The sequence below is a fragment of the Protopterus annectens genome, chromosome 2.part2 (genome assembly GCF_019279795.1).
Source record: "Protopterus annectens isolate FY-2018-M chromosome 2.part2, PAN1.0, whole genome shotgun sequence".
In the NCBI taxonomy this organism is placed as follows: Eukaryota; Metazoa; Chordata; order Ceratodontiformes; family Protopteridae; genus Protopterus; species Protopterus annectens.
Window position 1 is genome coordinate 170,051,538 of NC_056730.1, and position 13,203 is coordinate 170,064,740.

Below are 13,203 nucleotides of genomic sequence, written 5' to 3' on the forward strand. Positions count from 1 at the left end.
AATATACTGAGGCAAGAAAAACCAAAATGTTCTAGCGGTTACTTAGCCAACTCTGTACTCGGTCTGAAACTCCGGTTTGGAAAATCTCAGAACGCCAGCCTCCACTCGCAAAATTGCTTCTGCATCGGACCATGCGGCAAAAAAGACTGAGGAAATGACGTCGGTCATGCGCATTAGTACCCTGACGTACTGACGTCAGTCTAAGGCGCCATGACCGACGTCAGCCTTATACTCTGGTATTCGGGCCGACTGGGACGCGGACTATACCCAATTGTCAGGACTGCAGCAAGGGAAGACGAAGAACATCAATTTCATCTAAGTTGTGTGTTGTATATATTTAAGGACTGGTTTTAGGGTAACCACGTCATTCAAACCTGGTGGATAATCTGCTGCTAACCTTATCATCCATTCATATTCCTTCAACTCAAGCAAGTTATTAATATCACCTCCTCGTGGTGTAGGTTTAACGATATGAATAACTCTGAAAGAAAAAGTATGATCTGCACCAAATTCAGCTATATGTTTATATAATGCATTTGTGGGCACTGCTCTCCTAATTTCAGATTTATGTTCTACTATTCTGTCTTTTAATTTCCTTGTAGTTTTTCCTATGTAAAATGATGGACATTTCGAGCAATTAGCCATATATACCACAGAAGTGGTGGTGCAAAAAGCCTTTAGGTTAAAGCAGTATAGTTTATTAGTTACCGGATGCCTGAACTGTTGACTGGATGTACCCAGAATATCAGGACAACAGGAACAGTTCAAACATTTATAAGTACCAGGATTAACATATGTTGGAGAAGAATAAAAATTAAAATCTTTATAGCATAGTTTCTGTTTTAAAGTCTTCATATTTCTATAACAGAAATAAGGTTCATCTCCTAGAATTTTCTTAACATTCATACATGCCATGAGAATCAACCAATTTTTTTGTATGACTTGTTTAATTAAGTAAGTTCTAGCATTAAAGGATGTAACAAATCTAATTTTAGTATTAGGTCGTGTATTCTCAGATCTATTAGTTCCTTCTAGATAAATGGATCTAAAATTAGTGTCCCTTTCATTTATTATTTTATTTTTAATATCAGCCAGCAGCTTACTGTCATAGCCACTGGTTATAAAATCCATGTACATCGTGTTTTTCTTGGACTTGTGTTTTCCTGTTATATTTGGACTATTGTATGAGTGTGCCATGTTTCGTGGCAGAGGCTAGATTATTGGTGCAAAGACAGAAGAGTAGGGGTCCAAGGATGTATCCTTGGGGAACCCCCATAGAGACAGGTAAGTTGGAGAGATGTGTCATTCTGCCATACAACGGATTGTTTGCGGTCAGACAGGTAACTGAAACCAGTTGGTTACTGATTGAGAGAAGGATAGGTTATTGCGGACAGAGATGAGTTGTTTGTGTGGGACCATGTCAAATGCTTTAGATAGGTCTAGGAAAATAGTAGAGGAGAGATAGGCATTGTTTTTATGCTGAAGGATAGTGTTAGTAAAGGTGAATAAGGCAGTGGTGGTGCTATGGTTTGGTCAGAAAGCATGCAGAGTATTGGATAATGGAGGTAGTTAGTAAGGAGGAACTTTGAGCAAAAGAATGAATGCATCTCTCTATTATTTTGGAGAGTGGAGAGAGAATAGCTATGGGTCGGTAATTGGTTAGATCTGTGGAGGGGCCACCTTTATGGTGGGGAATTATATGTGATACTTTCCATAGTGTGTGAACGTAACTTTATGACAGAGATCGGTTAATCAAGATGAGTATTAGCTAACCAAGGCATCAGCTGCGATTTGTAGGTATTCACTTGGGAGGTTGTCTGCTGCTAATTTTGTGGGATTAAGTTTAGTAAAGAGTTTTTTATGTTGGAGGTAGGAATAGGAGAAAAAGAGAAGACAGTGGGGAGATTACTAGTTGAAGGTGTGGACTGGAGGAGAGGGGGGGTTGTGTTGTATAGCTAGTGATAGTACAGTTTGTGTGAAGTGTGTGTTGAATGAGGTAGCAATATTTTAGGAGGAGTGAGGGATGTTAGGATGGGTACTCACTTTACCTGGGTGGAGAATAGAGGACTATTTCATATATGTAATTGCATCATCATTTTATTTTTGAGAGACCTTGGTATTACAGATAGTCTGTTAGTTGCAGTAGGGCACTGAATTTGATTAGGCGATGCACAGGGATAAAGGCAAAAATCATACTAAGCAAAGCCATTGTATCTATGAAGTATGTACTGTAAACCAAAAATACATTGAGCTTATGTAACTAGCAGGAACCAATTTCCATAGACACTTTTGCACAATCACTCATAAGACATTAATTGTTAGACATAAGCCTGAGTAGCAAGTGGGTGGTGACATGGCACAGGAATCACAATGTTGAAAATCCTGTGTGGCAGTTATGCCCTCCTAACAGCGTTTATAGTCCAAGCCTTTGTACAGTGTGCTCCCTGTCACCTGTGCAGATGATGATAGCTGGTAACCTTGACACACTGTAACTTGTGTTAACATGTACTAATGTCTGATGCACAGTGTCAGACAGCGTAACATTATGCACAGCAGTCACCAATTTGATGGCAAAGGGGTTTGTGTGATGTGATACATGTATTTTATGTATTTTAGGTATCCTTAAGTAATTTGTAGGGCCTACACACATTTACACAAAGGGGAGAGCGCTATGACATGTGCATTTGGATCTCAGGTGGCAATATTTAGGAGAACTTGGAGTAAGATGTGCAATATTGCCAAAAGGGCACACAGCACTGCCTGATACAGTGACTTGTAATAACGTAGACAGGAAAATTACGGAGTCAAAATTGTCATTCTGTACTCATGACACTGACAGTAGTATTACTCCGGTGTGCTTACTGCCTGACTTGACAAGTTTAGTTAGTACAACTGCAAATTGGATGCTGCAATCCTTATTTGAGTGAAGGGTGTAAACCCTCTTACGTGGTGTTTTCTGCGAACTGCACGTCTCTTTTGTTGTTTTAAAGAGACCCCATCCCAAGTCAAATTAATAATGTGAAAAATATGAATAACTGTGTTTGGATGAGTAGTGTCTACTGCCAATTAACAGCTCGAAATATGACCAGTTGTCAAAGGAAAAAACGTCAAAGACCAATTCACATAAGGTTCAGGTATGGCACTCTTTATTACTTGCAGCAAGGAGACAAAACATGCAGATACAGGATTTTGTTTAAATTACTAGTAAGCAGTATGCTTCTTTTATACAGTTCTATGAAATGTTACTTTTCTATGGTTGATGTAGTTAGACACAGCTTTCTGTATTATTCTACAGAAAATGTTACTTAGATTTCCTGCTGACATGTTCAGATTTAAAATTCACTATGTGTTGCATAGAAAATGTTACTTGGATTTCCTGCTGATATGACTGAATTTATGAAAAACATTTGAGAAAAACAACCTGGCCTTGGGGCTTATTTTTAGCCCACTACAAACTTTCTATTCTTCAATTGTGCAGTTCTAATATATATGTGTTACATTTCAAGGTACATTTCTAGCTTAGGTACAAGTAATGCTGACTACGGTTTATACTTTCAGGCAGCCTTTGTTTTCATTATCAATAGCTTCAGCAGGTGTGTATTTTCTCATAACATAAATAGAAAATCAATAACTCTTTAAGTATCATGACATTAGAAACATCTATTATTATTTTCATGACATTAGCAGAAATCAAATGCTTTCCTGTTAATTTCCAAAGCATAAGCAGACCATAGCTGCACATATGACATAACAGGACTGGAATGTCTCTAGTAGCTCGTGCAGATTCATGCAGTGTGAACAGAATAAATGTATTAACCCTTTTTAAACCTCGAATGCTTATGCACTAAGCATGTATATTACTAATACATATTTTTCTAACACCAGTGGAGCAGTAAGATTTGAAATATGTACAAAGAAAGGCAGGGAGGGCCTCAAAGTAAATGTACTAATATGGATAAAGGACTAAAGGATTGCTAAACAGTTTCAGCTGAATTAGATAAGATCATATTAAGCTCCCAAATGCCTCAGTTATATGCATTATGCAAGTGATACAAACATGCAAAAAATAATTCGTAGCCCCCCCCCCCCCCCCAAATTCACTGCATGGAGTATAGAAAACAGTGAGTTTTCAGTACATAATTTTACTGTGCCAGCATCATAGACACAGGTTTGCTATCTACTGTTTTACAGTCCTTCAAAATGTGTGGAGATGATGAAAATGTCATGTAAAATACAAAAACAACACGTCACTAGGCTAATGTTCCTCAAAGAGATTGTAAAACAAACATAAGTTAACATAATAATGTCTTGTAGAAATAAGGAGGGAATAAAAAAACGTACACAATGAAATAATCAAAAGTTATCCTCAACTGTTTTACGAAATTTAATTAGAAATTTTTTACATAAATCTTTCTGCTGCTGCCTAACAAATGATTCTGCAGGCAGAGGGGAAGACATTTGAAATGGCACTCCCTTCCTTTCTATTGTGAGCTGTCAGTTGCAGTGACAGTTTTCACACCTCTGCAGTAGTGTGGGAGGAGGGGACTGTCAATTCAAGCTGGACTACAAAAGAACACTTGGAACAAAGGCATCCAATTTAGCTACAACTCTGTCTGCTACTAGATAACTTTAAATTATACAGTAAAGCAAGCACTGATCTAAACATAAATGAGGGTGATTAGCAACAGAAAAGAAGTAGGCCTATAACAGAAGGAATACAAACTGACAATGAGTCACAGATTTCCCATTATATGTCAATGGCATGGGAATTCACAGTTACTTCTTTATGTCTGGCATGAGTCACAGAAAGGAGACTTGAAATGCTTTATGGGAAAGAGAAAGGCTTGAAGGAGAAGTAGATCACGTTGATATAGCAAGCCCCATCGGTAGCCATGTTGTGGTAAACAGGCTAATATTACAAATAAAGCACTTAAGAGTCAATTTTAGGTGTTAAAATAGGTCTGGAAACAAAGATAGACTGAAAAATAAACATATTATTTTAGTTATACGAATATATAACACAGGTGAACCAGAGCAAAAACGGCTATAACAGTTCTATTACTATAAAGTAATCACCAGTCCACAGTAAAAATCCAGCTTCTTCTTTATTCGAACAAATAAAACAGACGAAATGAGCGCTTTCACGTATCCTTGATACGCTTCATCAGATTTCATTGTAAAGTGAAGCAGCTCAACTTAAATAGTACTCTACAGTCCTTCATTGCACCATTTATCTAATTAATTAATTAACAAACATCTTTCTTTAATAGAAGAGTATAATTTACTTTTAAAGCCATACTCAAATTTAGTACTGATAGCATTCATCCTATGGTATTGAGTCTATCATTTATATACATTTTGAAATGTCTTCTGGAGAATCAAGCTGCATTGTAAGTTCTTTAAAATAGCATACTTAAAAATAAACATAAAAGTTGCATATTGTGAATTCAAGTAATAAGAGATATATATAATGTATATATATACATCTCAAATATTAAAAACAAAATATAACAATCTAACAGATATATTAATAATTACTAAGCAAATACTTAGATAGTATATTCAAACTCCTGATTATCTATGTAAAAGTCATGTTTCATAACTACATATTTAATGCACCACTAAAGCAAACATTAATTACTTTCCCCATAGCAGTTCATGTATCAAACCAATAAATAAATAGATAGGTAGATAAATACGCTAATGTATAAATAAGTAAAAATCTGTAGGTGAATAAGTGAATAAATATATACATAAATATATCTAAGTATACATATGTAACACGATATATGTTATATCTGAGATCATATAAACAAGTATTTTTTTATTATATTATTTTAGTTCTAGCCCGGAGTTTTCCTTTCATAATAAGAATGATCTAGGTATGTATTAGGTCAGGCTGGGTCTTGACAGTTGCATATCCAAGAATTGGATAGACAGGACTTGAGGTGACTTTTGAAGCTAAATTTGTTATTTTGCATTATGATTTCATTGTGGAGGGAGTTACAGACTTTGGCAACTGAACCGGCCTTAAGCATAGGCCAACTAGGTGGCTGCCTAGGGCGCCGCTCTAGCAGGGGCGCTTTTCCAGTATTTATTTGGTGTAGGTAGACCAGGATGGGGGCACCAGGTGGTGTGTGTGTGTGTGTGGGGGGGGGGCACCAGTTGCCCTAAGGCCGCTCCTGCATGCATTTGCCTTTAGATATTTCTAGAAGCATTTTGTTCATAGGTTCATAGGTTCATACTAGGCTATCTGCCCGAGGGCATTTACAAGCCTAGCCCATCGTTTTGTGGCTTACGCCACCCCTTTAGTATGAGGAACTATACCCAATATTTTGCTGTGCCTCTGTCGAGCAGTGACAGTGAGGTAATCCCTGGGGTATATCTGCGATCTCCCATCCATTGGTCAAGATTTCTCTTGAACAAGGCCAGCGAGGTGCTCTGCCTCACATATACCGGGATTTTGTTCCACAGCATAGGAAGTCTTTGGGTGATGAATCTATCCCTCCAGCACGTCCTATTTATAGCCGTGTCGAGGTTTAAGTCTCCCGCCCTTGTGGCTCTGATGGATCTAGATTTTTTGAGGTGAAGCATATTCATCAAATCTGGGTTTGACATGGCCTTGTATGTTAGGCAAAGGTCACCTCTGAGCAAGCGGTAAGCGACTGAATAGAGCTGGAGTTCTTTCAGTCGGGCAGCATAGGACAGATTTTTGAGACCCTTTATCCTTTTGGTGAGGAACTTTTGTGGCCTCTCCAGCTGCTGCAAGTGTCGGGTCAGATACATTCCGAATGGGGCATTGTACTCAATCATTGGTCTGATGAGTGATGAGTAAAGGGAGACTATGACCTCCCTTGATCTAGATGAGAATCCCTTGTGATGAGTAAAGGGAGACTATGACCTCCCTTGATCTAGATGAGAATCCCTTCATGATAAGGTGGGCAATGTAGAAGGTCTTCCTAACTACTTTAGCTACATGGGTGTCGAATGACAGACTACTATCGACCTGGGTCCCCAGGTCCCTGATAACTTCTTCTATGCTCAGTGGATTGCCACCTATTTGGTAGCTAGGGGTAACCTTGTTTTTCCCGAAGGGTATGACTATGCATTTTTTGGCATTTAACTTTAGGCCATGGCTCTGGCACCAGTTATCCGTTTCTGTGAGACCCTTCTGAAGGATATCTGTGTCAGATATGTTTTCTACTATGGCGCCCAGTTTGCAGTCATCTGCAAACTTTGTCAGCCATAACCCTCCTGTGTTTGCTTGTACTTCGGAAAAGTAGGATGCCAAACAAGAGTGGGCCCAGGACTGAGCCCTGTGGGACACCACTTGTGACAGGCTTTGAGTCTGACATGGCGCCAGCAACTCTGACCCTGTGGGTTCTGTCACTCAGCCAGTTTGCAACCCATCTTGTGATGTATGGATTAACATTTAAGCTGATGAGTTTTTCAATGATACCCGAGTGGGGTATTGTATCGAAGGCCTTCGCCAGATCGAGGTAGGCTGTATGGACTGCCTTTCCCTCATCAATGGCTTTGGTGACTGTTTCGAAAAAGTCAACCAAGTTTAAAAGGCATGATCTGCCTTTGACAAAGCCAAACTGGGTTGGATCCAAAGTCTGCAAATTCCCTATGTCTTTATTTATGAGGTCCATTATGATCCTCTCCATGGCTTTGCAGATAAGGCTTGTCAAGCTAATAGGCCGGTAATTTCCAGGGTCGGTGGAGGCACCGCCTTTGTGAAGTGGGACCACAGTTGCAGTGCGCCACTCCTGGAGTGCGTATCCAGAGGTAAGACTTTGATTAAACAGCTGTCCTAGCTGTGGGTTTAATTCCTCATTGAGTTCGTGGAGCACACAGCCGGGGACACCATCAGGTCCCATGGATGCTGTGTTTTTTGCTTTGGAGAGAGCAGTTCTCACTTGGGCGTTGGAGATGTTTGGGGGGCTGCAATCGTTTGGTATAGATAACTCTCCTTTTGGGGGGGAGGGGGGGAGAAGTTTGCACTGAACCGGTCAGCCAGTATGTTGGCAATGTCTGTAGGATCAGTAATCTTCACATCATTTTGAACTAGTTCTGAGCATATCTGGGAGTTTCCTCCCAGGTTTCTAACATAGCTAAAGAAGGCCTTATGATTGTCTTTTGAGTCGTTAGCTATTTTTCTCTCAAAATTTGCTTTGGGTGATTTTATGAGAGCTCTTAGTTTTTTACTTATAGTGATCAAGGGTGTCTTACCTTTTAAGGATTTTGCTCTATCTTGTAGTAGCTTCCTCCTTTTGTTGTAGAGTTTGTTTATGGCTGGGGTCCACCAGACTGGACACTTGCCTTTGGTACAAAGAGTCTTTGTTTTGCTTGGGATTGCCTTATCCATGCAGTCCTGCAGGTGCTGGTAGAAGGCATTTGTAAGTGATTCAGCGGCTTGAGTACTGTTTTCCGCCGGCTCGGGGGCCTTAAAGGAGACCACACTAGTCTTTAGAAGTGTGAAGTCGGCTTTCGAGAAGTTCTTTACTGTGGTCTTTTTTATTTCAGGTGGGGGTGGGATGAGGACCTCCAGCGAGATTAGTTTGTGATCTGATCTCACCAGTGAGGGGTATACTTCCGGTGTTGAACATTGTGCTCCCATGTTCATGATGATGAGATCAAGTATGTTATCTCCTCTTGTGGGGATGGTGACTAGTTGTTCCATGGCATTTGAGTTTATGAATTCCAGGAACTTTTGGGCTAGGGTGTTCCCAGTCTATATTCGGGTAATTGAAGTCACCTAGTATGATGGTGTTTGGTGATACATTTATCCCCTCTAGTGTTTTCAGGAAGGCCATGTGAGGTTCCTGAGTTTGTGAGGGTGGCCTGTAACATGCTACAATTTGCAGAGCAGTCTTGCTTATGGTTAATTGCACCTGGATGGTCTCCGATGCATCGTGCGTTGCCACCAGTCTTGAGGTGTGGGTGTCCTTGATGAATATGGATACCCCCCCTCCTTTCTTGGTATTGTCCGGATTTTGGGGCCGGAACGCATGATATGAGGTAAAACCTGATAGTGCTGGGGTGCTCTCAGGAGCCTTGAACCAGGTTTCTGTCACAGCACAGACATCGATGTTCTCCATACTGAGAAGGGCCTCAAGTGCGTGCATTTTGAGATTTAGACTTCTGGCATTGAGCAGCATTACCCTTATTTTTTTCCTTATTTGTGTTCTAGGGTGGTAGGTTTAGAATTTGAGCCTTGCCTAAAAAAGGCACTATGGGGGTGGCAAGAGCCTTTGCCAATATCCGGAATCCCAGGGGTGACCGGTGCAAGCCGTCCCTTGCGAAGCAGCGTGGCTTGTCCAGCATGTCATCCCAGGCAGACAGACACTGGATCCCCTTTGAATGACACCAGTGTTTAAGCCAATTGTTAAAGCTGATCATCTTATCTCTGTATTGTGGCATCATTCTTGGTGAAGGTAGGATACTGCTCAAGGTCAGAGTCATACCTGCCTGGGCTACATAATCAGAGAGCTCCTCAATGTCTCTTTTCATGTAGTCCAAGGAGGTACGTCTCAGGTCGTTTACACCAGGTCGTATTTGTACCTGCTGTTGAGAGACCTGAGTGCTTGCGTTATGTGGCGGATTCTAGCGCCCAACAGGCAGCTTACTGTGACCTTCTCCTTACTCAGTCTGGTGAGCGGGATGTCAGTGTGTCTGACTATGGAGTCACCAATGACTAGTGTGTCTGGCATTGTGTTTGGCCTTAAGGGCTGTGACTGTTTGACACTCTGACTGTGAGGTCTATGTGTTGCAGGTGTTGTGTTCTGAGGTGGTAGTTGTTTGGGTGTCTGCTTTGGTGGCCTCTGCTGTTTTGGTAGATTTTTGATCAGAGCCTCAGAGTAAGTCTTTGTGTGTTTATGTGTATGATTTGAGGTTGTGATGGTACTATGTGAGACTGGGTCTATAGTGTGTGTGGTAACCTTTTCCTCCTGACTGGTCTTGCCAGTCCTATGTTGAGAGAGCTCAGCCTCCAGTTTGGCCGTATAGTTGCATCTCTCGCATGTATTTGTGTTTTGTGGGAGGAGGAGAGGGTTGTCTGTGTACATGAGGCAATTGTAACATTGCCTCAATATTCCCAGGTTCACCAGCTGAGCAGGAGAGGACACTAGCAACTGATCCCTCGACATGCTAAAAGGAATAGACAAAAAAACTTTAAAAAAGATTCCGGGGGACGTGGGTGACCGAGAAATGGGGGTTTGCCTTTTTGGGGTACTATCTATGACAAGAGTGCCGTATCAAGGTAATAAGTACTGTAGGAGCAAGTGCTAGGTTTAACAGATAGAGAATAGTCTACTTGGAGTCAAGTAGAGATGATATTTTTAGTTATAGGATACGCTGATTAGATCAGTAGTATAGTTCGAGGAAGGTAGTTTTAAGGGAAAATTTGAAGAGTGGACTTTAGGTAGCCCGAATAGTTTAAACCTGCTTAACCGGCGCTGCCCTAGTGTGCAACAGTGGCAACTCCGCGCTAAAACGCGCTTTATAGCAGGGGGCTGGAAAAGACAGGAAATGACCCAAAATGGCCAATAGACTACAAGTTACTGCCTTAAACCACTCCTCTAAGGACAAACAGGCAGCTCAGTACTCCCCACTCTCACTGGTGAGTAAAGAAACTTCCCCCTGACCAAACAAGTTTGCAGATCTTAGTGGGCGGTTGTTGTTGTAAAGACTGAGTATGCCTGGTATTTTACTGGGGTGTTAGACTATTTGGCGTGCCATGGTAAGTTGGTTAAAGTTTAATAAGTTAAGTAATTCTAGCCAGCCTGGTTGTTTAAGGGCTTGACAGTGATGGGATCGGTAGGAGGAAATGGTTGCAAACTTTGCTATTTTGTTATAACAGGTGGTTAATTTGTTTAAGTCGCCTTTATTTAGGTTGGTTACAACAGGGGATGAATATAGTATCATGGAGAGTAGGCGCATATGCGATACATTTTCTATGGAGGTATTACAAGATTTTAAAAACTCTAGTAAGCAATTCAAAAACCAAGATAGTAGCAGCAATAGCCATTGGCAGTGTGAATAGCTCACAGGCTTACAGATTTCTGGTAGGCACAGTGCAGACATACGAAATAGGGAGGGTTCATACTAGTTGGACTAGATATGAAGTACAAGTGCTTCACAGACATGTACAGCATGTACCAGCATGCTATACATATGTTAAAGACATTCCATAGATCCATATACTAAAACAACGAGTAACAAGGTCACACAGACAAAGCAATTAGTAAAAACTAAAAGAAACATCTAGCCAAGCTAGACTTTCCACTGTGCGAGTCCTTAAAACCTCTTGTATGAGAGACAACGTGATATATGCAAATGACCCCTAAATAACATCAGGTGTTTCGCTATATGGGAGTACTGAATGTCCATGACTTTTTTACCTTTTTAAGTCTGTTATGGACAAATTCAGGCCAATAAAGCCAAACTCCACTAACTGTGGACATGCATGTTTCGGCCTTCTTAAGACCTCATCAGCACAGCATAAGTGGAACGTTTGGCTAACATACGGAAACACTGGGTTGTCACAGCTCTAATACAAGAGGTTTTAAGGAATCGCACAATGGAAACTCTAGCTCGGCTAGATGTTTCTTTTAGTGTTTACTGATTGCATTCTCTGTGACACCTTGTTACTCATTGTTTTAGTTTGTTAGTTGGGATGTTTTGCATGGACATTAGCTGGGTATGACAACCCGGTATTTCCAAATGTTAGCCAAACATTCCACTTACACTGTGAGATGAGGTCATAAGAAGGCCGAAACATGCATGCCCACAGCTAGTGGGGGTTGGCTTTATTTGCCTGAATTTGTTCAGAACAGTCTTAAAAAGGTAAAAAAGTCATGGACATTCAGTACTGCCATATAGGTGAAACATCTGATGTCCTTAAGTGGTCATTTGCATATATCCCATGTTGCCTCTAATACAAGAGGCTTTAAGGAATCACACAGTGTAAAGTCTAGCTTGGCTAGATGTTTCTTACAGATCCATACACTAAGAATTAGCTGTAGAAAACACAACTTTTAGTACAGGAAATTATTTCACTCAGAAGCATTCATTTTGAAAACTTAAAAAATGTATGTATTTTTACTATCTACTGCATTTGGTGGTGCTGCGGTAGCGTTGTCGCCTCACAGTAAGACGTTGTCCTGTTCGATTCTCAGCTAGAGCGTCTTGTGTGTGGAGACATGCGTGAATGGTCGTACCTTCGTTGAAGGTCATGAGTCAGGGCCGGCAACTCGGCACGTAAAAATCTACTGTCAATCATTAGCGAACCGGAGTTCCGCTGTGGCGACCCCTAACCGGGAAAAGCCGAAAGACACAACAACTATGTACAGCATTTATAAGCTAAAAGACAGCAGGTTTTCAATGTTATTGTCTTAAAATAAAATCTAGGTGGACTACCAAGCCTTCAGTAATACCAAGATGCATTCTTATCAGAAAAAGCATTTCAGTAATGTCCATCATATTCTTTTTAGTCAAACAGGGGGAATGGGGAGCTGCAAGAGACAAATTTGAAGATTCTGAAAAATGTCTGCCTCAGAAGGTGCAGGTAAAGGTTGTTTATGGTCTTCAATCACCACAAGTGTGGGTTTCTCAATTACAAGTTTCATATGTATACTGAATGTCCCCGATATTAAACATGAGTACCTCTGCATGTGGCTGCTGCTCTGTTCAACAATCTTTCTTCTTTTTAGATATGCAGACTGCTTCACTATCTGTGAAGTCTGCTCTGATTTGATTGACATGCTTCGTCAAAAAGAGCCATTACCAAGTCACTCTGGTAGGGTACAGAGATAAAGCTCTGACTATGGCTAAGCTGACACAGGTCCAATTGGCAGCTCGAGCAACTAACAGAGTGGCAGGGAAGGGACTGGAGCGCCTGTTGTAGGTGGGAGTGGGTTTGCTGATATGCCCCCTAAAGGGAAACATGGTTCAAATAGGGGGTGACAGGAACTGGGTACAGTATAATCAAAGAAACTCTGGGATGGAAGCACAGATAAGCCCAAGCCCCCAAGATGCCTTAGCATCCATGAGTGACCCCCAGCAAACCAGATAAAGTCTGGGGTCAGGAGAGTAGCTTTTAGACCTGGAGCGGATGTTGGACACAGAGGGTCAAGCTAGTAATAATGAGGTTTGCAAGGACACCACCACAAAAAAAAAAGCCATGACCACTATCCACAG

General features: G+C 41.0%; 1 protein-coding gene across 2 annotated transcripts in view; it reads right to left on the minus strand.

Moving 5' to 3' along the window:
• LOC122795585 (gastrula zinc finger protein XlCGF57.1-like) overlaps positions 1-13,203 on the minus strand; it is a 184,118-nt gene that overhangs the window by 43,889 nt on the left and 127,026 nt on the right. The gene's annotated exons all lie outside the window — the stretch shown is intronic.